This window comes from Hyla sarda, unplaced genomic scaffold, assembly GCF_029499605.1.
Source record: "Hyla sarda isolate aHylSar1 unplaced genomic scaffold, aHylSar1.hap1 scaffold_1547, whole genome shotgun sequence".
NCBI classification, from domain to species: Eukaryota; Metazoa; Chordata; class Amphibia; order Anura; family Hylidae; genus Hyla; species Hyla sarda.
In genome coordinates, this window is record NW_026608182.1 from 20562 (window position 1) to 47730 (window position 27169).

General features: G+C 46.1%; 12 non-coding genes across 12 annotated transcripts; all 12 read right to left on the minus strand.

The window, feature by feature from the left end:
- Positions 1–1005: 1005 nt before the first annotated feature.
- Positions 1006–1196, minus strand: LOC130310000 (U2 spliceosomal RNA). Its single transcript, XR_008858566.1, has one exon. It is a non-coding gene; the product is annotated as a U2 spliceosomal RNA (small nuclear RNA).
- A 2092-nt stretch (positions 1197–3288) lies between these two features.
- On the minus strand, positions 3289–3479 carry LOC130310001 (U2 spliceosomal RNA). Its single transcript, XR_008858567.1, has one exon. It is a non-coding gene; the product is annotated as a U2 spliceosomal RNA (small nuclear RNA).
- Positions 3480–5568: 2089 nt separating this feature from the next.
- LOC130310030 (U2 spliceosomal RNA) lies at positions 5569–5759 on the minus strand. The gene has a single exon (XR_008858596.1). It is a non-coding gene; the product is annotated as a U2 spliceosomal RNA (small nuclear RNA).
- Positions 5760–7824: 2065 nt separating this feature from the next.
- LOC130310029 (U2 spliceosomal RNA) lies at positions 7825–8016 on the minus strand. The gene has a single exon (XR_008858595.1). It is a non-coding gene; the product is annotated as a U2 spliceosomal RNA (small nuclear RNA).
- A 2091-nt stretch (positions 8017–10107) lies between these two features.
- LOC130310002 (U2 spliceosomal RNA) lies at positions 10108–10298 on the minus strand. Its single transcript, XR_008858568.1, has one exon. It is a non-coding gene; the product is annotated as a U2 spliceosomal RNA (small nuclear RNA).
- A 2083-nt stretch (positions 10299–12381) lies between these two features.
- On the minus strand, positions 12382–12572 carry LOC130310003 (U2 spliceosomal RNA). Its single transcript, XR_008858569.1, has one exon. It is a non-coding gene; the product is annotated as a U2 spliceosomal RNA (small nuclear RNA).
- Positions 12573–14653: 2081 nt separating this feature from the next.
- LOC130310005 (U2 spliceosomal RNA) lies at positions 14654–14844 on the minus strand. The gene has a single exon (XR_008858570.1). It is a non-coding gene; the product is annotated as a U2 spliceosomal RNA (small nuclear RNA).
- A 2077-nt stretch (positions 14845–16921) lies between these two features.
- Positions 16922–17112, minus strand: LOC130310006 (U2 spliceosomal RNA). The gene has a single exon (XR_008858571.1). It is a non-coding gene; the product is annotated as a U2 spliceosomal RNA (small nuclear RNA).
- Positions 17113–19203: 2091 nt separating this feature from the next.
- LOC130310007 (U2 spliceosomal RNA) lies at positions 19204–19394 on the minus strand. Its single transcript, XR_008858572.1, has one exon. It is a non-coding gene; the product is annotated as a U2 spliceosomal RNA (small nuclear RNA).
- Positions 19395–21486: 2092 nt separating this feature from the next.
- On the minus strand, positions 21487–21677 carry LOC130310008 (U2 spliceosomal RNA). The gene has a single exon (XR_008858573.1). It is a non-coding gene; the product is annotated as a U2 spliceosomal RNA (small nuclear RNA).
- Positions 21678–23765: 2088 nt separating this feature from the next.
- Positions 23766–23956, minus strand: LOC130310010 (U2 spliceosomal RNA). The gene has a single exon (XR_008858576.1). It is a non-coding gene; the product is annotated as a U2 spliceosomal RNA (small nuclear RNA).
- Positions 23957–26047: 2091 nt separating this feature from the next.
- LOC130310011 (U2 spliceosomal RNA) lies at positions 26048–26238 on the minus strand. The gene has a single exon (XR_008858577.1). It is a non-coding gene; the product is annotated as a U2 spliceosomal RNA (small nuclear RNA).
- Between the last annotated feature and the right edge of the window lie 931 nt (positions 26239–27169).

The window sequence follows — 27169 nt, forward strand, 5'->3', positions numbered from 1 at the left end:
GCAATGCTTATTCAATACCGCCAGCAGATGGAGACACTGGGGGATAATTTTCTAAGGATTTATACTGATTTTTCCTGTCTGAATTTGTCGCACAGAAAGTTGCAGGCCAAATATGTGTGACATTTCTGCGACTTTAGCTTCTAGAGCATTTTTACAACATTATACATAGGTGCTGAATACATAAAAAGCGACTGTTCAGCGACAGACAAGTCGCATCGGCTGAAAGTAGGCCAGAATGTCAGTCCATGTTGGAGCAGGTTTAGATACAGTCTAAAGCATAGATCTCAAAGTCTGTGCACAGAATTTAGCAAGGGCCTCGCACCTTCTGATGCATCAGGTAGGTGCACTATAGCATAGCCTAACCCTCTGTACTTTGGTCTATATTGATGCGGGACATAGACAGCCAGCTGATGACCAATCCATTAGTGCAATGGATGGCTGGAAGCATTTGTCTTTGCCTTTGCAATACCACAGAAGCAATGCATGGTCAATGTACAGCAATGACACACCTGTGTGAACAGCCAGGAGACCCCCCCATGTTATGTTACATAGTTACATAGTTAGTACGGTCGAAAAAAGACATATGTCCATCAAGTTCAACCAGGGAATTAAGGGGTAGGGGTGTGGCGCGATATTGGGGAAGGGATGAGATTTTATATTTCTTCATAAGCATTAATCTTATTTTGTCAATTAGGAACATTCAGCACCCACCCGCTATCAAGGCAGCTGCCTATCATGTCATGCCCTACCTGCACAGGTGTGCTGGCTACTCAAATGATCCAATTAAGGAGGCCATTTAGTCAGCAGCAGCAGAAGTCCTGTGCCTGGACGCTCCAACAGCGGCCAGACACAAGCAGAAGCAGCAGAAGCAGCAGCAGCACCACCTTTTGTTTTTTGGCTGCAGCAGCAGCAGCAGCAGCAGCAAGGCCCACAGGGCTGGCTAGCTGGCTAGCCAGCAAGCAGGTAGCAATGAAAGTAGGAATCTTTCTTTTTAACCCTGTAAGGGGGTGGTGCACTGTACCCGAAGATACTGCCATATCGGGTCAATGCATAGGGCGACGGAAGCAAGCTTCGAAATCGGCCCCCGTTCTCAAAAATCCATTTAATATATGGTCCCCAGATAGGGGACGTATCAGATATTAAACTGATAAGAACAGATACTACACTTGATCTTAGCCAAAAGGCCGAGAAGCGATAACCGTGAAAGGGGCGGGCCCAACAAGGTCCCCTTCATGGGCACTATCACTGCTTGCTGTCAGGGAGGCTGCCAGACAATTTTCCATGCACACTCTGGGCTGGGGGGCAGTCAACCACCAGTACACACAGCAGAACCTAAACCCATACCATTATTGCTAAGCAGCAAGACAGGGGCCCATTGCACTCCCACGGGGCCTTTTTAAATGCAATCCATAACCCGGATTTGCCAGGAACCCTTCTTACTCCTCCTACTTGCATGTGACACTGGGCTTAGGATCTGCATAGGAAACACACACACAAGCACACACCTACCTTTGTTGCCTGCAGATGCCTCCTTGGCTGTCCCCAAACGGTATCAAACCAACACCCACGGGAAGCTGTAAGCATAGAGGACATGCCTGCACCCCATTGGACTTACCTGTGTGGGTTAAATCCGGGTTATTTGACAACCTATGGCGGTGATGGTTCTGCTCAGGCAGAGCAGTGCTGATGCTCCTCATAAAGCTGTCGCTGCTGTGAAGGTTCTAGGTGACATCACAATCCCTATGGTTACATACACGACAAAGCTGGGTTGTTGTTGTTTACACTCTGCAAGGCCTGTGGAAGTGAGTGACATCATAGCACTGTAGTTCTGAGGGTTCTAGATGGATGCAACAATCTCCTGTTGCTTCTATGAAGGCCGTAATAGACGACATCACCAAACAGCTCCATAGTCACATACACAGCAAAGGAGAGATGTTGTTTACACCTAGTGATGTCAGTGGTATTGAGTGACATCACAGCACAGTGCTAAGGCTCCTGGGCCTGGACACAGCAGCGGCTGCAATATCTCAACGGAGAATACGTTTATATATATGTGTGTGTGTGCGCGTATATATATATATATATATATATATATATATATATATATATATATATATTCTCCGCCGAAATCACTTTTAAACCCATTTCCACCTTTTTTTCCCTTCTCTTCCTCTTACTTTTTTTTCACGTTTTTTTACGTTTTTCTCCTTTTCGCCTCTTTTCTGGGCGTATTATTCTTCTTTTTCTTCTTTTTTTTCGTCTAATGCATACCCCATCAGTGCAGCAATGCTTATTCAATACCGCCAGCAGATGGAGACACTGGGGGATAATTTTCTAAGGATTTATACTGATTTTTCCTGTCTGAATTTGTCGCACAGAAAGTTGCAGGCCAAATATGTGTGACATTTCTGCGACTTTAGCTTCTAGAGCATTTTTACAACATTATACATAGGTGCTGAATACATAAAAAGCGACTGTTCAGCGACAGACAAGTCGCATCGGCTGAAAGTAGGCCAGAATGTCAGTCCATGTTGGAGCAGGTTTAGATACAGTCTAAAGCATAGATCTCAAAGTCTGTGCACAGAATTTAGCAAGGGCCTCGCACCTTCTGATGCATCAGGTAGGTGCACTATAGCATAGCCTAACCCTCTGTACTTTGGTCTATATTGATGCGGGACATAGACAGCCAGCTGATGACCAATCCATTAGTGCAATGGATGGCTGGAAGCATTTGTCTTTGCCTTTGCAATACCACAGAAGCAATGCATGGTCAATGTACAGCAATGACACACCTGTGTGAACAGCCAGGAGACCCCCCCATGTTATGTTACATAGTTACATAGTTAGTACGGCCGAAAAAAGACATATGTCCATCAAGTTCAACCAGGGAATTAAGGGGTAGGGGTGTGGCGCGATATTGGGGAAGGGATGAGATTTTATATTTCTTCATAAGCATTAATCTTATTTTGTCAATTAGGAACATTCAGCACCCACCCGCTATCAAGGCAGCTGCCTATCATGTCATGCCCTACCTGCACAGGTGTGCTGGCTACTCAAATGATCCAATTAAGGAGGCCATTTAGTCAGCAGCAGCAGAAGTCCTGTGCCTGGACGCTCCAACAGCGGCCAGACACAAGCAGAAGCAGCAGAAGCAGCAGCAGCACCACCTTTTGTTTTTTGGCTGCAGCAGCAGCAGCAGCAGCAGCAAGGCCCACAGGGCTGGCTAGCTGGCTAGCCAGCAAGCAGGTAGCAATGAAAGTAGGAATCTTTCTTTTTAACCCTGTAAGGGGGTGGTGCACTGTACCCGAAGATACTGCCATATCGGGTCAATGCATAGGGCGACGGAAGCAAGCTTCGAAATCGGCCCCCGTTCTCAAAAATCCATTTAATATATGGTCCCCAGATAGGGGACGTATCAGATATTAAACTGATAAGAACAGATACTACACTTGATCTTAGCCAAAAGGCCGAGAAGCGATAACCGTGAAAGGGGCGGGCCCAACAAGGTCCCCTTCATGGGCACTATCACTGCTTGCTGTCAGGGAGGCTGCCAGACAATTTTCCATGCACACTCTGGGCTGGGGGGCAGTCAACCACCAGTACACACAGCAGAACCTAAACCCATACCATTATTGCTAAGCAGCAAGACAGGGGCCCATTGCACTCCCACGGGGCCTTTTTAAATGCAATCCATAACCCGGATTTGCCAGGAACCCTTCTTACTCCTCCTACTTGCATGTGACACTGGGCTTAGGATCTGCATAGGAAACACACACACAAGCACACACCTACCTTTGTTGCCTGCAGATGCCTCCTTGGCTGTCCCCAAACGGTATCAAACCAACACCCACGGGAAGCTGTAAGCATAGAGGACATGCCTGCACCCCATTGGACTTACCTGTGTGGGTTAAATCCGGGTTATTTGACAACCTATGGCGGTGATGGTTCTGCTCAGGCAGAGCAGTGCTGATGCTCCTCATAAAGCTGTCGCTGCTGTGAAGGTTCTAGGTGACATCACAATCCCTATGGTTACATACACGACAAAGCTGGGTTGTTGTTGTTTACACTCTGCAAGGCCTGTGGAAGTGAGTGACATCATAGCACTGTAGTTCTGAGGGTTCTAGATGGATGCAACAATCTCCTGTTGCTTCTATGAAGGCCATAATAGACGACATCACCAAACAGCTCCATAGTCACATACACAGCAAAGGAGAGATGTTGTTTACACCTAGTGATGTCAGTGGTATTGAGTGACATCACAGCACAGTGCTAAGGCTCCTGGGCCTGGACACAGCAGCGGCTGCAATATCTCAACGGAGAATACGTTTATATATATGTGTGTGTGTGCGCGTATATATATATATATATATATATATATATATATATATATATATATTTCTCCGCCGAAATCACTTTTAAACCCATTTCCACCTTTTTTTCCCTTCTCTTCCTCTTACTTTTTTTTCACGTTTTTTTACGTTTTTCTCCTTTTCGCCTCTTTTCTGGGCGTATTATTCTTCTTTTTCTTCTTTTTTTTCGTCTAATGCATACCCCATCAGTGCAGCAATGCTTATTCAATACCGCCAGCAGATGGAGACACTGGGGGATAATTTTCTAAGGATTTATACTGATTTTTCCTGTCTGAATTTGTCGCACAGAAAGTTGCAGGCCAAATATGTGTGACATTTCTGCGACTTTAGCTTCTAGAGCATTTTTACAACATTATACATAGGTGCTGAATACATAAAAAGCGACTGTTCAGCGACAGACAAGTCGCATCGGCTGAAAGTAGGCCAGAATGTCAGTCCATGTTGGAGCAGGTTTAGATACAGTCTAAAGCATAGATCTCAAAGTCTGTGCACAGAATTTAGCAAGGGCCTCGCACCTTCTGATGCATCAGGTAGGTGCACTATAGCATAGCCTAACCCTCTGTACTTTGGTCTATATTGATGCGGGACATAGACAGCCAGCTGATGACCAATCCATTAGTGCAATGGATGGCTGGAAGCATTTGTCTTTGCCTTTGCAATACCACAGAAGCAATGCATGGTCAATGTACAGCAATGACACACCTGTGTGAACAGCCAGGAGACCCCCCCATGTTATGTTACATAGTTACATAGTTAGTACGGTCGAAAAAAGACATATGTCCATCAAGTTCAACCAGGGAATTAAGGGGTAGGGGTGTGGCGCGATATTGGGGAAGGGATGAGATTTTATATTTCTTCATAAGCATTAATCTTATTTTGTCAATTAGGAACATTCAGCACCCACCCGCTATCAAGGCAGCTGCCTATCATGTCATGCCCTACCTGCACAGGTGTGCTGGCTACTCAAATGATCCAATTAAGGAGGCCATTTAGTCAGCAGCAGCAGAAGTCCTGTGCCTGGACGCTCCAACAGCGGCCAGACACAAGCAGAAGCAGCAGAAGCAGCAGCAGCACCACCTTTTGTTTTTTGGCTGCAGCAGCAGCAGCAGCAGCAGCAAGGCCCACAGGGCTGGCTAGCTGGCTAGCCAGCAAGCAGGTAGCAATGAAAGTAGGAATCTTTCTTTTTAACCCTGTAAGGGGGTGGTGCACTGTACCCAAAGATACTGCCATATCGGGTCAATGCATAGGGCGACGGAAGCAAGCTTCGAAATCGGCCCCCGTTCTCAAAAATCCATTTAATATATGGTCCCCAGATAGGGGACGTATCAGATATTAAACTGATAAGAACAGATACTACACTTGATCTTAGCCAAAAGGCCGAGAAGCGATAACCGTGAAAGGGGCGGGCCCAACAAGGTCCCCTTCATGGGCACTATCACTGCTTGCTGTCAGGGAGGCTGCCAGACAATTTTCCATGCACACTCTGGGCTGGGGGGCAGTCAACCACCAGTACACACAGCAGAACCTAAACCCATACCATTATTGCTAAGCAGCAAGACAGGGGCCCATTGCACTCCCACGGGGCCTTTTTAAATGCAATCCATAACCCGGATTTGCCAGGAACCCTTCTTACTCCTCCTACTTGCATGTGACACTGGGCTTAGGATCTGCATAGGAAACACACACACAAGCACACACCTACCTTTGTTGCCTGCAGATGCCTCCTTGGCTGTCCCCAAACGGTATCAAACCAACACCCACGGGAAGCTGTAAGCATAGAGGACATGCCTGCACCCCATTGGACTTACCTGTGTGGGTTAAATCCGGGTTATTTGACAACCTATGGCGGTGATGGTTCTGCTCAGGCAGAGCAGTGCTGATGCTCCTCATAAAGCTGTCGCTGCTGTGAAGGTTCTAGGTGACATCACAATCCCTATGGTTACATACACGACAAAGCTGGGTTGTTGTTGTTTACACTCTGCAAGGCCTGTGGAAGTGAGTGACATCATAGCACTGTAGTTCTGAGGGTTCTAGATGGATGCAACAATCTCCTGTTGCTTCTATGAAGGCCATAATAGACGACATCACCAAACAGCTCCATAGTCACATACACAGCAAAGGAGAGATGTTGTTTACACCTAGTGATGTCAGTGGTATTGAGTGACATCACAGCACAGTGCTAAGGCTCCTGGGCCTGGACACAGCAGCGGCTGCAATATCTCAACGGAGAATACGTTTATATATATGTGTGTGTGTGCGCGTATATATATATATATATATATATATATATATATTTCTCCGCCGAAATCACTTTTAAACCCATTTCCACCTTTTTTTCCCTTCTCTTCCTCTTACTTTTTTTTCACGTTTTTTTACGTTTTTCTCCTTTTCGCCTCTTTTCTGGGCGTATTATTCTTCTTTTTCTTCTTTTTTTTCGTCTAATGCATACCCCATCAGTGCAGCAATGCTTATTCAATACCGCCAGCAGATGGAGACACTGGGGGATAATTTTCTAAGGATTTATACTGATTTTTCCTGTCTGAATTTGTCGCACAGAAAGTTGCAGGCCAAATATGTGTGACATTTCTGCGACTTTAGCTTCTAGAGCATTTTTACAACATTATACATAGGTGCTGAATACATAAAAAGCGACTGTTCAGCGACAGACAAGTCGCATCGGCTGAAAGTAGGCCAGAATGTCAGTCCATGTTGGAGCAGGTTTAGATACAGTCTAAAGCATAGATCTCAAAGTCTGTGCACAGAATTTAGCAAGGGCCTCGCACCTTCTGATGCATCAGGTAGGTGCACTATAGCATAGCCTAACCCTCTGTACTTTGGTCTATATTGATGCGGGACATAGACAGCCAGCTGATGACCAATCCATTAGTGCAATGGATGGCTGGAAGCATTTGTCTTTGCCTTTGCAATACCACAGAAGCAATGCATGGTCAATGTACAGCAATGACACACCTGTGTGAACAGCCAGGAGACCCCCCCATGTTATGTTACATAGTTACATAGTTAGTACGGTCGAAAAAAGACATATGTCCATCAAGTTCAACCAGGGAATTAAGGGGTAGGGGTGTGGCGCGATATTGGGGAAGGGATGAGATTTTATATTTCTTCATAAGCATTAATCTTATTTTGTCAATTAGGAACATTCAGCACCCACCCGCTATCAAGGCAGCTGCCTATCATGTCATGCCCTACCTGCACAGGTGTGCTGGCTACTCAAATGATCCAATTAAGGAGGCCATTTAGTCAGCAGCAGCAGAAGTCCTGTGCCTGGACGCTCCAACAGCGGCCAGACACAAGCAGAAGCAGCAGAAGCAGCAGCAGCAGCACCACCTTTTGTTTTTTGGCTGCAGCAGCAAGGCCCACAGGGCTGGCTAGCTGGCTAGCCAGCAAGCAGGTAGCAATGAAAGTAGGAATCTTTCTTTTTAACCCTGTAAGGGGGTGGTGCACTGTACCCGAAGATACTGCCATATCGGGTCAATGCATAGGGCGACGGAAGCAAGCTTCGAAATCGGCCCCCGTTCTCAAAAAATCCATTTAATATATGGTCCCCAGATAGGGGACGTATCAGATATTAAACTGATAAGAACAGATACTACACTTGATCTTAGCCAAAAGGCCGAGAAGCGATAAACGTGAAAGGGGCGGGCCCAACAAGGTCCCCTTCATGGGCACTATCACTGCTTGCTGTCAGGGAGGCTGCCAGACAATTTTCCATGCACACTCTGGGCTGGGGGGCAGTCAACCACCAGTACACACAGCAGAACCTAAACCCATACCATTATTGCTAAGCAGCAAGACAGGGGCCCATTGCACTCCCACGGGGCCTTTTTAAATGCAATCCATAACCCGGATTTGCCAGGAACCCTTCTTACTCCTCCTACTTGCATGTGACACTGGGCTTAGGATCTGCATAGGAAACACACACACAAGCACACACCTACCTTTGTTGCCTGCAGATGCCTCCTTGGCTGTCCCCAAACGGTATCAAACCAACACCCACGGGAAGCTGTAAGCATAGAGGACATGCCTGCACCCCATTGGACTTACCTGTGTGGGTTAAATCCGGGTTATTTGACAACCTATGGCGGTGATGGTTCTGCTCAGGCAGAGCAGTGCTGATGCTCCTCATAAAGCTGTCGCTGCTGTGAAGGTTCTATGTGACATCACAATCCCTATGGTTACATACACGACAAAGCTGGGTTGTTGTTGTTTACACTCTGCAAGGCCTGTGGAAGTGAGTGACATCATAGCACTGTAGTTCTGAGGGTTCTAGATGGATGCAACAATCTCCTGTTGCTTCTATGAAGGCCATAATAGACGACATCACCAAACAGCTCCATAGTCACATACACAGCAAAGGAGAGATGTTGTTTACACCTAGTGATGTCAGTGGTATTGAGTGACATCACAGCACAGTGCTAAGGCTCCTGGGCCTGGACACAGCAGCGGCTGCAATATCTCAACGGAGAATACGTTTATATATATGTGTGTGTGTGCGCGTATATATATATATATATATATATATATATATATATATATATATATATTTCTCCGCCGAAATCACTTTTAAACCCATTTCCACCTTTTTTTCCCTTCTCTTCCTCTTACTTTTTTTTCACGTTTTTTTACGTTTTTCTCCTTTTCGCCTCTTTTCTGGGCGTATTATTCTTCTTTTTCTTCTTTTTTTTCGTCTAATGCATACCCCATCAGTGCAGCAATGCTTATTCAATACCGCCAGCAGATGGAGACACTGGGGGATAATTTTCTAAGGATTTATACTGATTTTTCCTGTCTGAATTTGTCGCACAGAAAGTTGCGGGCCAAATATGTGTGACATTTCTGCGACTTTAGCTTCTAGAGCATTTTTACAACATTATACATAGGTGCTGAATACATAAAAAGCGACTGTTCAGCGACAGACAAGTCGCATCGGCTGAAAGTAGGCCAGAATGTCAGTCCATGTTGGAGCAGGTTTAGATACAGTCTAAAGCATAGATCTCAAAGTCTGTGCACAGAATTTAGCAAGGGCCTCGCACCTTCTGATGCATCAGGTAGGTGCACTATAGCATAGCCTAACCCTCTGTACTTTGGTCTATATTGATGCGGGACATAGACAGCCAGCTGATGACCAATCCATTAGTGCAATGGATGGCTGGAAGCATTTGTCTTTGCCTTTGCAATACCACAGAAGCAATGCATGGTCAATGTACAGCAATGACACACCTGTGTGAACAGCCAGGAGACCCCCCCATGTTATGTTACATAGTTACATAGTTAGTACGGTCGAAAAAAGACATATGTCCATCAAGTTCAACCAGGGAATTAAGGGGTAGGGGTGTGGCGCGATATTGGGGAAGGGATGAGATTTTATATTTCTTCATAAGCATTAATCTTATTTTGTCAATTAGGAACATTCAGCACCCACCCGCTATCAAGGCAGCTGCCTATCATGTCATGCCCTACCTGCACAGGTGTGCTGGCTACTCAAATGATCCAATTAAGGAGGCCATTTAGTCAGCAGCAGCAGAAGTCCTGTGCCTGGACGCTCCAACAGCGGCCAGACACAAGCAGAAGCAGCAGAAGCAGCAGCAGCACCACCTTTTGTTTTTTGGCTGCAGCAGCAGCAGCAGCAGCAGCAAGGCCCACAGGGCTGGCTAGCTGGCTAGCCAGCAAGCAGGTAGCAATGAAAGTAGGAATCTTTCTTTTTAACCCTGTAAGGGGGTGGTGCACTGTACCCGAAGATACTGCCATATCGGGTCAATGCATAGGGCGACGGAAGCAAGCTTCGAAATCGGCCCCCGTTCTCAAAAATCCATTTAATATATGGTCCCCAGATAGGGGACGTATCAGATATTAAACTGATAAGAACAGATACTACACTTGATCTTAGCCAAAAGGCCGAGAAGCGATAACCGTGAAAGGGGCGGGCCCAACAAGGTCCCCTTCATGGGCACTATCACTGCTTGCTGTCAGGGAGGCTGCCAGACAATTTTCCATGCACACTCTGGGCTGGGGGGCAGTCAACCACCAGTACACACAGCAGAACCTAAACCCATACCATTATTGCTAAGCAGCAAGACAGGGGCCCATTGCACTCCCACGGGGCCTTTTTAAATGCAATCCATAACCCGGATTTGCCAGGAACCCTTCTTACTCCTCCTACTTGCATGTGACACTGGGCTTAGGATCTGCATAGGAAACACACACACAAGCACACACCTACCTTTGTTGCCTGCAGATGCCTCCTTGGCTGTCCCCAAACGGTATCAAACCAACACCCACGGGAAGCTGTAAGCATAGAGGACATGCCTGCACCCCATTGGACTTACCTGTGTGGGTTAAATCCGGGTTATTTGACAACCTATGGCGGTGATGGTTCTGCTCAGGCAGAGCAGTGCTGATGCTCCTCATAAAGCTGTCGCTGCTGTGAAGGTTCTAGGTGACATCACAATCCCTATGGTTACATACACGACAAAGCTGGGTTGTTGTTGTTTACACTCTGCAAGGCCTGTGGAAGTGAGTGACATCATAGCACTGTAGTTCTGAGGGTTCTAGATGGATGCAACAATCTCCTGTTGCTTCTATGAAGGCCATAATAGACGACATCACCAAACAGCTCCATAGTCACATACACAGCAAAGGAGAGATGTTGTTTACACCTAGTGATGTCAGTGGTATTGAGTGACATCACAGCACAGTGCTAAGGCTCCTGGGCCTGGACACAGCAGCGGCTGCAATATCTCAACGGAGAATACGTTTATATATATGTGTGTGTGTGCGCGTATATATATATATATATATATATATATATATATATATATTTCTCCGCCGAAATCACTTTTAAACCCATTTCCACCTTTTTTTCCCTTCTCTTCCTCTTACTTTTTTTTCACGTTTTTTTACGTTTTTCTCCTTTTCGCCTCTTTTCTGGGCGTATTATTCTTCTTTTTCTTCTTTTTTTTCGTCTAATGCATACCCCATCAGTGCAGCAATGCTTATTCAATACCGCCAGCAGATGGAGACACTGGGGGATAATTTTCTAAGGATTTATACTGATTTTTCCTGTCTGAATTTGTCGCACAGAAAGTTGCAGGCCAAATATGTGTGACATTTCTGCGACTTTAGCTTCTAGAGCATTTTTACAACATTATACATAGGTGCTGAATACATAAAAAGCGACTGTTCAGCGACAGACAAGTCGCATCGGCTGAAAGTAGGCCAGAATGTCAGTCCATGTTGGAGCAGGTTTAGATACAGTCTAAAGCATAGATCTCAAAGTCTGTGCACAGAATTTAGCAAGGGCCTCGCACCTTCTGATGCATCAGGTAGGTGCACTATAGCATAGCCTAACCCTCTGTACTTTGGTCTATATTGATGCGGGACATAGACAGCCAGCTGATGACCAATCCATTAGTGCAATGGATGGCTGGAAGCATTTGTCTTTGCCTTTGCAATACCACAGAAGCAATGCATGGTCAATGTACAGCAATGACACACCTGTGTGAACAGCCAGGAGACCCCCCCATGTTATGTTACATAGTTACATAGTTAGTACGGTCGAAAAAAGACATATGTCCATCAAGTTCAACCAGGGAATTAAGGGGTAGGGGTGTGGCGCGATATTGGGGAAGGGATGAGATTTTATATTTCTTCATAAGCATTAATCTTATTTTGTCAATTAGGAACATTCAGCACCCACCCGCTATCAAGGCAGCTGCCTATCATGTCATGCCCTACCTGCACAGGTGTGCTGGCTACTCAAATGATCCAATTAAGGAGGCCATTTAGTCAGCAGCAGCAGAAGTCCTGTGCCTGGACGCTCCAACAGCGGCCAGACACAAGCAGAAGCAGCAGAAGCAGCAGCAGCACCACCTTTTGTTTTTTGGCTGCAGCAGCAGCAGCAGCAGCAGCAAGGCCCACAGGGCTGGCTAGCTGGCTAGCCAGCAAGCAGGTAGCAATGAAAGTAGGAATCTTTCTTTTTAACCCTGTAAGGGGGTGGTGCACTGTACCCGAAGATACTGCCATATCGGGTCAATGCATAGGGCGACGGAAGCAAGCTTCGAAATCGGCCCCCGTTCTCAAAAATCCATTTAATATATGGTCCCCAGATAGGGGACGTATCAGATATTAAACTGATAAGAACAGATACTACACTTGATCTTAGCCAAAAGGCCGAGAAGCGATAACCGTGAAAGGGGCGGGCCCAACAAGGTCCCCTTCATGGGCACTATCACTGCTTGCTGTCAGGGAGGCTGCCAGACAATTTTCCATGCACACTCTGGGCTGGGGGGCAGTCAACCACCAGTACACACAGCAGAACCTAAACCCATACCATTATTGCTAAGCAGCAAGACAGGGGCCCATTGCACTCCCACGGGGCCTTTTTAAATGCAATCCATAACCCGGATTTGCCAGGAACCCTTCTTACTCCTCCTACTTGCATGTGACACTGGGCTTAGGATCTGCATAGGAAACACACACACAAGCACACACCTACCTTTGTTGCCTGCAGATGCCTCCTTGGCTGTCCCCAAACGGTATCAAACCAACACCCACGGGAAGCTGTAAGCATAGAGGACATGCCTGCACCCCATTGGACTTACCTGTGTGGGTTAAATCCGGGTTATTTGACAACCTATGGCGGTGATGGTTCTGCTCAGGCAGAGCAGTGCTGATGCTCCTCATAAAGCTGTCGCTGCTGTGAAGGTTCTAGGTGACATCACAATCCCTATGGTTACATACACGACAAAGCTGGGTTGTTGTTGTTTACACTCTGCAAGGCCTGTGGAAGTGAGTGACATCATAGCACTGTAGTTCTGAGGGTTCTAGATGGATGCAACAATCTCCTGTTGCTTCTATGAAGGCCATAATAGACGACATCACCAAACAGCTCCATAGTCACATACACAGCAAAGGAGAGATGTTGTTTACACCTAGTGATGTCAGTGGTATTGAGTGACATCACAGCACAGTGCTAAGGCTCCTGGGCCTGGACACAGCAGCGGCTGCAATATCTCAACGGAGAATACGTTTATATATATGTGTGTGTGTGCGCGTATATATATATATATATATATATATATATATATATATTTCTCCGCCGAAATCACTTTTAAACCCATTTCCACCTTTTTTTCCCTTCTCTTCCTCTTACTTTTTTTTCACGTTTTTTTACGTTTTTCTCCTTTTCGCCTCTTTTCTGGGCGTATTATTCTTCTTTTTCTTCTTTTTTTTCGTCGAATGCATACCCCATCAGTGCAGCAATGCTTATTCAATACCGCCAGCAGATGGAGACACTGGGGGATAATTTTCTAAGGATTTATACTGATTTTTCCTGTCTGAATTTGTCGCACAGAAAGTTGCAGGCCAAATATGTGTGACATTTCTGCGACTTTAGCTTCTAGAGCATTTTTACAACATTATACATAGGTGCTGAATACATAAAAAGCGACTGTTCAGCGACAGACAAGTCGCATCGGCTGAAAGTAGGCCAGAATGTCAGTCCATGTTGGAGCAGGTTTAGATACAGTCTAAAGCATAGATCTCAAAGTCTGTGCACAGAATTTAGCAAGGGCCTCGCACCTTCTGATGCATCAGGTAGGTGCACTATAGCATAGCCTAACCCTCTGTACTTTGGTCTATATTGATGCGGGACATAGACAGCCAGCTGATGACCAATCCATTAGTGCAATGGATGGCTGGAAGCATTTGTCTTTGCCTTTGCAATACCACAGAAGCAATGCATGGTCAATGTACAGCAATGACACACCTGTGTGAACAGCCAGGAGACCCCCCCATGTTATGTTACATAGTTACATAGTTAGTACGGTCGAAAAAAGACATATGTCCATCAAGTTCAACCAGGGAATTAAGGGGTAGGGGTGTGGCGCGATATTGGGGAAGGGATGAGATTTTATATTTCTTCATAAGCATTAATCTTATTTTGTCAATTAGGAACATTCAGCACCCACCCGCTATCAAGGCAGCTGCCTATCATGTCATGCCCTACCTGCACAGGTGTGCTGGCTACTCAAATGATCCAATTAAGGAGGCCATTTAGTCAGCAGCAGCAGAAGTCCTGTGCCTGGACGCTCCAACAGCGGCCAGACACAAGCAGAAGCAGCAGAAGCAGCAGCAGCACCACCTTTTGTTTTTTGGCTGCAGCAGCAGCAGCAGCAGCAGCAAGGCCCACAGGGCTGGCTAGCTGGCTAGCCAGCAAGCAGGTAGCAATGAAAGTAGGAATCTTTCTTTTTAACCCTGTAAGGGGGTGGTGCACTGTACCCGAAGATACTGCCATATCGGGTCAATGCATAGGGCGACGGAAGCAAGCTTCGAAATCGGCCCCCGTTCTCAAAAATCCATTTAATATATGGTCCCCAGATAGGGGACGTATCAGATATTAAACTGATAAGAACAGATACTACACTTGATCTTAGCCAAAAGGCCGAGAAGCGATAACCGTGAAAGGGGCGGGCCCAACAAGGTCCCCTTCATGGGCACTATCACTGCTTGCTGTCAGGGAGGCTGCCAGACAATTTTCCATGCACACTCTGGGCTGGGGGGCAGTCAACCACCAGTACACACAGCAGAACCTAAACCCATACCATTATTGCTAAGCAGCAAGACAGGGGCCCATTGCACTCCCACGGGGCCTTTTTAAATGCAATCCATAACCCGGATTTGCCAGGAACCCTTCTTACTCCTCCTACTTGCATGTGACGCTGGGCTTAGGATCTGCATAGGAAACACACACACAAGCACACACCTACCTTTGTTGCCTGCAGATGCCTCCTTGGCTGTCCCCAAACGGTATCAAACCAACACCCACGGGAAGCTGTAAGCATAGAGGACATGCCTGCACCCCATTGGACTTACCTGTGTGGGTTAAATCCGGGTTATTTGACAACCTATGGCGGTGATGGTTCTGCTCAGGCAGAGCAGTGCTGATGCTCCTCATAAAGCTGTCGCTGCTGTGAAGGTTCTAGGTGACATCACAATCCCTATGGTTACATACACGACAAAGCTGGGTTGTTGTTGTTTACACTCTGCAAGGCCTGTGGAAGTGAGTGACATCATAGCACTGTAGTTCTGAGGGTTCTAGATGGATGCAACAATCTCCTGTTGCTTCTATGAAGGCCATAATAGACGACATCACCAAACAGCTCCATAGTCACATACACAGCAAAGGAGAGATGTTGTTTACACCTAGTGATGTCAGTGGTATTGAGTGACATCACAGCACAGTGCTAAGGCTCCTGGGCCTGGACACAGCAGCGGCTGCAATATCTCAACGGAGAATACGTTTATATATATGTGTGTGTGTGCGCGTATATATATATATATATATATATATATATATATATATATATATATTTCTCCGCCGAAATCACTTTTAAACCCATTTCCACCTTTTTTTCCCTTCTCTTCCTCTTACTTTTTTTTCACGTTTTTTTACGTTTTTCTCCTTTTCGCCTCTTTTCTGGGCGTATTATTCTTCTTTTTCTTCTTTTTTTTCGTCTAATGCATACCCCATCAGTGCAGCAATGCTTATTCAATACCGCCAGCAGATGGAGACACTGGGGGATAATTTTCTAAGGATTTATACTGATTTTTCCTGTCTGAATTTGTCGCACAGAAAGTTGCAGGCCAAATATGTGTGACATTTCTGCGACTTTAGCTTCTAGAGCATTTTTACAACATTATACATAGGTGCTGAATACATAAAAAGCGACTGTTCAGCGACAGACAAGTCGCATCGGCTGAAAGTAGGCCAGAATGTCAGTCCATGTTGGAGCAGGTTTAGATACAGTCTAAAGCATAGATCTCAAAGTCTGTGCACAGAATTTAGCAAGGGCCTCGCACCTTCTGATGCATCAGGTAGGTGCACTATAGCATAGCCTAACCCTCTGTACTTTGGTCTATATTGATGCGGGACATAGACAGCCAGCTGATGACCAATCCATTAGTGCAATGGATGGCTGGAAGCATTTGTCTTTGCCTTTGCAATACCACAGAAGCAATGCATGGTCAATGTACAGCAATGACACACCTGTGTGAACAGCCAGGAGACCCCCCCATGTTATGTTACATAGTTACATAGTTAGTACGGTCGAAAAAAGACATATGTCCATCAAGTTCAACCAGGGAATTAAGGGGTAGGGGTGTGGCGCGATATTGGGGAAGGGATGAGATTTTATATTTCTTCATAAGCATTAATCTTATTTTGTCAATTAGGAACATTCAGCACCCACCCGCTATCAAGGCAGCTGCCTATCATGTCATGCCCTACCTGCACAGGTGTGCTGGCTACTCAAATGATCCAATTAAGGAGGCCATTTAGTCAGCAGCAGCAGAAGTCCTGTGCCTGGACGCTCCAACAGCGGCCAGACACAAGCAGAAGCAGCAGAAGCAGCAGCAGCAGCACCACCTTTTGTTTTTTGGCTGCAGCAGCAAGGCCCACAGGGCTGGCTAGCTGGCTAGCCAGCAAGCAGGTAGCAATGAAAGTAGGAATCTTTCTTTTTAACCCTGTAAGGGGGTGGTGCACTGTACCCGAAGATACTGCCATATCGGGTCAATGCATAGGGCGACGGAAGCAAGCTTCGAAATCGGCCCCCGTTCTCAAAAATCCATTTAATATATGGTCCCCAGATAGGGGACGTATCAGATATTAAACTGATAAGAACAGATACTACACTTGATCTTAGCCAAAAGGCCGAGAAGCGATAACCGTGAAAGGGGCGGGCCCAACAAGGTCCCCTTCATGGGCACTATCACTGCTTGCTGTCAGGGAGGCTGCCAGACAATTTTCCATGCACACTCTGGGCTGGGGGGCAGTCAACCACCAGTACACACAGCAGAACCTAAACCCATACCATTATTGCTAAGCAGCAAGACAGGGGCCCATTGCACTCCCACGGGGCCTTTTTAAATGCAATCCATAACCCGGATTTGCCAGGAACCCTTCTTACTCCTCCTACTTGCATGTGACACTGGGCTTAGGATCTGCATAGGAAACACACACACAAGCACACACCTACCTTTGTTGCCTGCAGATGCCTCCTTGGCTGTCCCCAAACGGTATCAAACCAACACCCACGGGAAGCTGTAAGCATAGAGGACATGCCTGCACCCCATTGGACTTACCTGTGTGGGTTAAATCCGGGTTATTTGACAACCTATGGCGGTGATGGTTCTGCTCAGGCAGAGCAGTGCTGATGCTCCTCATAAAGCTGTCGCTGCTGTGAAGGTTCTAGGTGACATCACAATCCCTATGGTTACATACACGACAAAGCTGGGTTGTTGTTGTTTACACTCTGCAAGGCCTGTGGAAGTGAGTGACATCATAGCACTGTAGTTCTGAGGGTTCTAGATGGATGCAACAATCTCCTGTTGCTTCTATGAAGGCCATAATAGACGACATCACCAAACAGCTCCATAGTCACATACACAGCAAAGGAGAGATGTTGTTTACACCTAGTGATGTCAGTGGTATTGAGTGACATCACAGCACAGTGCTAAGGCTCCTGGGCCTGGACACAGCAGCGGCTGCAATATCTCAACGGAGAATACGTTTATATATATGTGTGTGTGTGCGCGTATATATATATATATATATATATATATATATATATATATATATATATTTCTCCGCCGAAATCACTTTTAAACCCATTTCCACCTTTTTTTCCCTTCTCTTCCTCTTACTTTTTTTTCACGTTTTTTTACGTTTTTCTCCTTTTCGCCTCTTTTCTGGGCGTATTATTCTTCTTTTTCTTCTTTTTTTTCGTCTAATGCATACCCCATCAGTGCAGCAATGCTTATTCAATACCGCCAGCAGATGGAGACACTGGGGGATAATTTTCTAAGGATTTATACTGATTTTTCCTGTCTGAATTTGTCGCACAGAAAGTTGCAGGCCAAATATGTGTGACATTTCTGCGACTTTAGCTTCTAGAGCATTTTTACAACATTATACATAGGTGCTGAATACATAAAAAGCGACTGTTCAGCGACAGACAAGTCGCATCGGCTGAAAGTAGGCCAGAATGTCAGTCCATGTTGGAGCAGGTTTAGATACAGTCTAAAGCATAGATCTCAAAGTCTGTGCACAGAATTTAGCAAGGGCCTCGCACCTTCTGATGCATCAGGTAGGTGCACTATAGCATAGCCTAACCCTCTGTACTTTGGTCTATATTGATGCGGGACATAGACAGCCAGCTGATGACCAATCCATTAGTGCAATGGATGGCTGGAAGCATTTGTCTTTGCCTTTGCAATACCACAGAAGCAATGCATGGTCAATGTACAGCAATGACACACCTGTGTGAACAGCCAGGAGACCCCCCCATGTTATGTTACATAGTTACATAGTTAGTACGGTCGAAAAAAGACATATGTCCATCAAGTTCAACCAGGGAATTAAGGGGTAGGGGTGTGGCGCGATATTGGGGAAGGGATGAGATTTTATATTTCTTCATAAGCATTAATCTTATTTTGTCAATTAGGAACATTCAGCACCCACCCGCTATCAAGGCAGCTGCCTATCATGTCATGCCCTACCTGCACAGGTGTGCTGGCTACTCAAATGATCCAATTAAGGAGGCCATTTAGTCAGCAGCAGCAGAAGTCCTGTGCCTGGACGCTCCAACAGCGGCCAGACACAAGCAGAAGCAGCAGAAGCAGCAGCAGCACCACCTTTTGTTTTTTGGCTGCAGCAGCAGCAGCAGCAGCAGCAAGGCCCACAGGGCTGGCTAGCTGGCTAGCCAGCAAGCAGGTAGCAATGAAAGTAGGAATCTTTCTTTTTAACCCTGTAAGGGGGTGGTGCACTGTACCCGAAGATACTGCCATATCGGGTCAATGCATAGGGCGACGGAAGCAAGCTTCGAAATCGGCCCCCGTTCTCAAAAATCCATTTAATATATGGTCCCCAGATAGGGGACGTATCAGATATTAAACTGATAAGAACAGATACTACACTTGATCTTAGCCAAAAGGCCGAGAAGCGATAACCGTGAAAGGGGCGGGCCCAACAAGGTCCCCTTCATGGGCACTATCACTGCTTGCTGTCAGGGAGGCTGCCAGACAATTTTCCATGCACACTCTGGGCTGGGGGGCAGTCAACCACCAGTACACACAGCAGAACCTAAACCCATACCATTATTGCTAAGCAGCAAGACAGGGGCCCATTGCACTCCCACGGGGCCTTTTTAAATGCAATCCATAACCCGGATTTGCCAGGAACCCTTCTTACTCCTCCTACTTGCATGTGACACTGGGCTTAGGATCTGCATAGGAAACACACACACAAGCACACACCTACCTTTGTTGCCTGCAGATGCCTCCTTGGCTGTCCCCAAACGGTATCAAACCAACACCCACGGGAAGCTGTAAGCATAGAGGACATGCCTGCACCCCATTGGACTTACCTGTGTGGGTTAAATCCGGGTTATTTGACAACCTATGGCGGTGATGGTTCTGCTCAGGCAGAGCAGTGCTGATGCTCCTCATAAAGCTGTCGCTGCTGTGAAGGTTCTAGGTGACATCACAATCCCTATGGTTACATACACGACAAAGCTGGGTTGTTGTTGTTTACACTCTGCAAGGCCTGTGGAAGTGAGTGACATCATAGCACTGTAGTTCTGAGGGTTCTAGATGGATGCAACAATCTCCTGTTGCTTCTATGAAGGCCATAATAGACGACATCACCAAACAGCTCCATAGTCACATACACAGCAAAGGAGAGATGTTGTTTACACCTAGTGATGTCAGTGGTATTGAGTGACATCACAGCACAGTGCTAAGGCTCCTGGGCCTGGACACAGCAGCGGCTGCAATATCTCAACGGAGAATACGTTTATATATATGTGTGTGTGTGCGCGTATATATATATATATATATATATATATATATATATATATATATATTTCTCCGCCGAAATCACTTTTAAACCCATTTCCACCTTTTTTTCCCTTCTCTTCCTCTTACTTTTTTTTCACGTTTTTTTACGTTTTTCTCCTTTTCGCCTCTTTTCTGGGCGTATTATTCTTCTTTTTCTTCTTTTTTTTCGTCTAATGCATACCCCATCAGTGCAGCAATGCTTATTCAATACCGCCAGCAGATGGAGACACTGGGGGATAATTTTCTAAGGATTTATACTGATTTTTCCTGTCTGAATTTGTCGCACAGAAAGTTGCAGGCCAAATATGTGTGACATTTCTGCGACTTTAGCTTCTAGAGCATTTTTACAACATTATACATAGGTGCTGAATACATAAAAAGCGACTGTTCAGCGACAGACAAGTCGCATCGGCTGAAAGTAGGCCAGAATGTCAGTCCATGTTGGAGCAGGTTTAGATACAGTCTAAAGCATAGATCTCAAAGTCTGTGCACAGAATTTAGCAAGGGCCTCGCACCTTCTGATGCATCAGGTAGGTGCACTATAGCATAGCCTAACCCTCTGTACTTTGGTCTATATTGATGCGGGACATAGACAGCCAGCTGATGACCAATCCATTAGTGCAATGGATGGCTGGAAGCATTTGTCTTTGCCTTTGCAATACCACAGAAGCAATGCATGGTCAATGTACAGCAATGACACACCTGTGTGAACAGCCAGGAGACCCCCCCATGTTATGTTACATAGTTACATAGTTAGTACGGTCGAAAAAAGACATATGTCCATCAAGTTCAACCAGGGAATTAAGGGGTAGGGGTGTGGCGCGATATTGGGGAAGGGATGAGATTTTATATTTCTTCATAAGCATTAATCTTATTTTGTCAATTAGGAACATTCAGCACCCACCCGCTATCAAGGCAGCTGCCTATCATGTCATGCCCTACCTGCACAGGTGTGCTGGCTACTCAAATGATCCAATTAAGGAGGCCATTTAGTCAGCAGCAGCAGAAGTCCTGTGCCTGGACGCTCCAACAGCGGCCAGACACAAGCAGAAGCAGCAGAAGCAGCAGCAGCACCACCTTTTGTTTTTTGGCTGCAGCAGCAGCAGCAGCAGCAGCAGCAAGGCCCACAGGGCTGGCTAGCTGGCTAGCCAGCAAGCAGGTAGCAATGAAAGTAGGAATCTTTCTTTTTAACCCTGTAAGGGGGTGGTGCACTGTACCCGAAGATACTGCCATATCGGGTCAATGCATAGGGCGACGGAAGCAAGCTTCGAAATCGGCCCCCGTTCTCAAAAATCCATTTAATATATGGTCCCCAGATAGGGGACGTATCAGATATTAAACTGATAAGAACAGATACTACACTTGATCTTAGCCAAAAGGCCGAGAAGCGATAACCGTGAAAGGGGCGGGCCCAACAAGGTCCCCTTCATGGGCACTATCACTGCTTGCTGTCAGGGAGGCTGCCAGACAATTTTCCATGCACACTCTGGGCTGGGGGGCAGTCAACCACCAGTACACACAGCAGAACCTAAACCCATACCATTATTGCTAAGCAGCAAGACAGGGGCCCATTGCACTCCCACGGGGCCTTTTTAAATGCAATCCATAACCCGGATTTGCCAGGAACCCTTCTTACTCCTCCTACTTGCATGTGACACTGGGCTTAGGATCTGCATAGGAAACACACACACAAGCACACACCTACCTTTGTTGCCTGCAGATGCCTCCTTGGCTGTCCCCAAACGGTATCAAACCAACACCCACGGGAAGCTGTAAGCATAGAGGACATGCCTGCACCCCATTGGACTTACCTGTGTGGGTTAAATCCGGGTTATTTGACAACCTATGGCGGTGATGGTTCTGCTCAGGCAGAGCAGTGCTGATGCTCCTCATAAAGCTGTCGCTGCTGTGAAGGTTCTAGGTGACATCACAATCCCTATGGTTACATACACGACAAAGCTGGGTTGTTGTTGTTTACACTCTGCAAGGCCTGTGGAAGTGAGTGACATCATAGCACTGTAGTTCTGAGGGTTCTAGATGGATGCAACAATCTCCTGTTGCTTCTATGAAGGCCATAATAGACGACATCACCAAACAGCTCCATAGTCACATACACAGCAAAGGAGAGATGTTGTTTACACCTAGTGATGTCAGTGGTATTGAGTGACATCACAGCACAGTGCTAAGGCTCCTGGGCCTGGACACAGCAGCGGCTGCAATATCTCAACGGAGAATACGTTTATATATATGTGTGTGTGTGCGCGTATATATATATATATATATATATATATATATATATATATATATATTTCTCCGCCGAAATCACTTTTAAACCCATTTCCACCTTTTTTTCCCTTCTCTTCCTCTTACTTTTTTTTCACGTTTTTTTACGTTTTTCTCCTTTTCGCCTCTTTTCTGGGCGTATTATTCTTCTTTTTCTTCTTTTTTTTCGTCTAATGCATACCCCATCAGTGCAGCAATGCTTATTCAATACCGCCAGCAGATGGAGACACTGGGGGATAATTTTCTAAGGATTTATACTGATTTTTCCTGTCTGAATTTGTCGCACAGAAAGTTGCAGGCCAAATATGTGTGACATTTCTGCGACTTTAGCTTCTAGAGCATTTTTACAACATTATACATAGGTGCTGAATACATAAAAAGCGACTGTTCAGCGACAGACAAGTCGCATCGGCTGAAAGTAGGCCAGAATGTCAGTCCATGTTGGAGCAGGTTTAGATACAGTCTAAAGCATAGATCTCAAAGTCTGTGCACAGAATTTAGCAAGGGCCTCCACCTTCTGATGCATCAGGTAGGTGCACTATAGCATAGCCTAACCCTCTGTACTTTGGTCTATATTGATGCGGGACATAGACAGCCAGCTGATGACCAATCCATTAGTGCAATGGATGGCTGGAAGCATTTGTCTTTGCCTTTGCAATACCACAGAAGCAATGCATGGTCAATGTACAGCAATGACACACCTGTGTGAACAGCCAGGAGACCCCCCCATGTTATGTTACATAGTTACATAGTTAGTACGGTCGAAAAAAGACATATGTCCATCAAGTTCAACCAGGGAATTAAGGGGTAGGGGTGTGGCGCGATATTGGGGAAGGGATGAGATTTTATATTTCTTCATAAGCATTAATCTTATTTTGTCAATTAGGAACATTCAGCACCCACCCGCTATCAAGGCAGCTGCCTATCATGTCATGCCCTACCTGCACAGGTGTGCTGGCTACTCAAATGATCCAATTAAGGAGGCCATTTAGTCAGCAGCAGCAGAAGTCCTGTGCCTGGACGCTCCAACAGCGGCCAGACACAAGCAGAAGCAGCAGAAGCAGCAGCAGCACCACCTTTTGTTTTTTGGCTGCAGCAGCAGCAGCAGCAGCAGCAAGGCCCACAGGGCTGGCTAGCTGGCTAGCCAGCAAGCAGGTAGCAATGAAAGTAGGAATCTTTCTTTTTAACCCTGTAAGGGGGTGGTGCACTGTACCCGAAGATACTGCCATATCGGGTCAATGCATAGGGCGACGGAAGCAAGCTTCGAAATCGGCCCCCGTTCTCAAAAATCCATTTAATATATGGTCCCCAGATAGGGGACGTATCAGATATTAAACTGATAAGAACAGATACTACACTTGATCTTAGCCAAAAGGCCGAGAAGCGATAACCGTGAAAGGGGCGGGCCCAACAAGGTCCCCTTCATGGGCACTATCACTGCTTGCTGTCAGGGAGGCTGCCAGACAATTTTCCATGCACACTCTGGGCTGGGGGGCAGTCAACCACCAGTACACACAGCAGAACCTAAACCCATACCATTATTGCTAAGCAGCAAGACAGGGGCCCATTGCACTCCCACGGGGCCTTTTTAAATGCAATCCATAACCCGGATTTGCCAGGAACCCTTCTTACTCCTCCTACTTGCATGTGACACTGGGCTTAGGATCTGCATAGGAAACACACACACAAGCACACACCTACCTTTGTTGCCTGCAGATGCCTCCTTGGCTGTCCCCAAACGGTATCAAACCAACACCCACGGGAAGCTGTAAGCATAGAGGACATGCCTGCACCCCATTGGACTTACCTGTGTGGGTTAAATCCGGGTTATTTGACAACCTATGGCGGTGATGGTTCTGCTCAGGCAGAGCAGTGCTGATGCTCCTCATAAAGCTGTCGCTGCTGTGAAGGTTCTAGGTGACATCACAATCCCTATGGTTACATACACGACAAAGCTGGGTTGTTGTTGTTTACACTCTGCAAGGCCTGTGGAAGTGAGTGACATCATAGCACTGTAGTTCTGAGGGTTCTAGATGGATGCAACAATCTCCTGTTGCTTCTATGAAGGCCATAATAGACGACATCACCAAACAGCTCCATAGTCACATACACAGCAAAGGAGAGATGTTGTTTACACCTAGTGATGTCAGTGGTATTGAGTGACATCACAGCACAGTGCTAAGGCTCCTGGGCCTGGACACAGCAGCGGCTGCAATATCTCAACGGAGAATACGTTTATATATATGTGTGTGTGTGCGCGTATATATATATATATATATATATATATATATATATATATATATATATTTCTCCGCCGAAATCACTTTTAAACCCATTTCCACCTTTTTTTCCCTTCTCTTCCTCTTACTTTTTTTTCACGTTTTTTTACGTTTTTCTCCTTTTCGCCTCTTTTCTGGGCGTATTATTCTTCTTTTTCTTCTTTTTTTTCGTCTAATGCATACCCCATCAGTGCAGCAATGCTTATTCAATACCGCCAGCAGATGGAGACACTGGGGGATAATTTTCTAAGGATTTATACTGATTTTTCCTGTCTGAATTTGTCGCACAGAAAGTTGCAGGCCAAATATTTGTGACATTTCTGCGACTTTAGCTTCTAGAGCATTTTTACAACATTATACATAGGTGCTGAATACATAAAAAGCGACTGTTCAGCGACAGACAAGTCGCATCGGCTGAAAGTAGGCCAGAATGTCAGTCCATGTTGGAGCAGGTTTAGATACAGTCTAAAGCATAGATCTCAAAGTCTGTGCACAGAATTTAGCAAGGGCCTCGCACCTTCTGATGCATCAGGTAGGTGCACTATAGCATAGCCTAACCCTCTGTACTTTGGTCTATATTGATGCGGGACATAGACAGCCAGCTGATGACCAATCCATTAGTGCAATGGATGGCTGGAAGCATTTGTCTTTGCCTTTGCAATACCACAGAAGCAATGCATGGTCAATGTACAGCAATGACACACCTGTGTGAACAGCCAGGAGACCCCCCCATGTTATGTTACATAGTTACATAGTTAGTACGGTCGAAAAAAGACATATGTCCATCAAGTTCAACCAGGGAATTAAGGGGTAGGGGTGTGGCGCGATATTGGGGAAGGGATGAGATTTTATATTTCTTCATAAGCATTAATCTTATTTTGTCAATTAGGAACATTCAGCACCCACCCGCTATCAAGGCAGCTGCCTATCATGTCATGCCCTACCTGCACAGGTGTGCTGGCTACTCAAATGATCCAATTAAGGAGGCCATTTAGTCAGCAGCAGCAGAAGTCCTGTGCCTGGACGCTCCAACAGCGGCCAGACACAAGCAGAAGCAGCAGAAGCAGCAGCAGCACCACCTTTTGTTTTTTGGCTGCAGCAGCAGCAGCAGCAGCAGCAAGGCCCACAGGGCTGGCTAGCTGGCTAGCCAGCAAGCAGGTAGCAATGAAAGTAGGAATCTTTCTTTTTAACCCTGTAAGGGGGTGGTGCACTGTACCCGAAGATACTGCCATATCGGGTCAATGCATAGGGCGACGGAAGCAAGCTTCGAAATCGGCCCCCGTTCTCAAAAATCCATTTAATATATGGTCCCCAGATAGGGGACGTATCAGATATTAAACTGATAAGAACAGATACTACACTTGATCTTAGCCAAAAGGCCGAGAAGCGATAACCGTGAAAGGGGCGGGCCCAACAAGGTCCCCTTCATGGGCACTATCACTGCTTGCTGTCAGGGAGGCTGCCAGACAATTTTCCATGCACACTCTGGGCTGGGGGGCAGTCAACCACCAGTACACACAGCAGAACCTAAACCCATACCATTATTGCTAAGCAGCAAGACAGGGGCCCATTGCACTCCCACGGGGCCTTTTTAAATGCAATCCATAACCCGGATTTGCCAGGAACCCTTCTTACTCCTCCTACTTGCATGTGACACTGGGCTTAGGATCTGCATAGGAAACACACACACAAGCACACACCTACCTTTGTTGCCTGCAGATGCCTCCTTGGCTGTCCCCAAACGGTATCAAACCAACACCCACGGGAAGCTGTAAGCATAGAGGACATGCCTGCACCCCATTGGACTTACCTGTGTGGGTTAAATCCGGGTTATTTGACAACCTATGGCGGTGATGGTTCTGCTCAGGCAGAGCAGTGCTGATGCTCCTCATAAAGCTGTCGCTGCTGTGAAGGTTCTAGGTGACATCACAATCCCTATGGTTACATACACGACAAAGCTGGGTTGTTGTTGTTTACACTCTGCAAGGCCTGTGGAAGTGAGTGACATCATAGCACTGTAGTTCTGAGGGTTCTAGATGGATGCAACAATCTCCTGTTGCTTCTATGAAGGCCATAATAGACGACATCACCAAACAGCTCCATAGTCACATACACAGCAAAGGAGAGATGTTGTTTACACCTAGTGATGTCAGTGGTATTGAGTGACATCACAGCACAGTGCTAAGGCTCCTGGGCCTGGACACAGCAGCGGCTGCAATATCTCAACGGAGAATACGTTTATATATATGTGTGTGTGTGCGCGTATATATATATATATATATATATATATATATATATATATATATATTTCTCCGCCGAAAT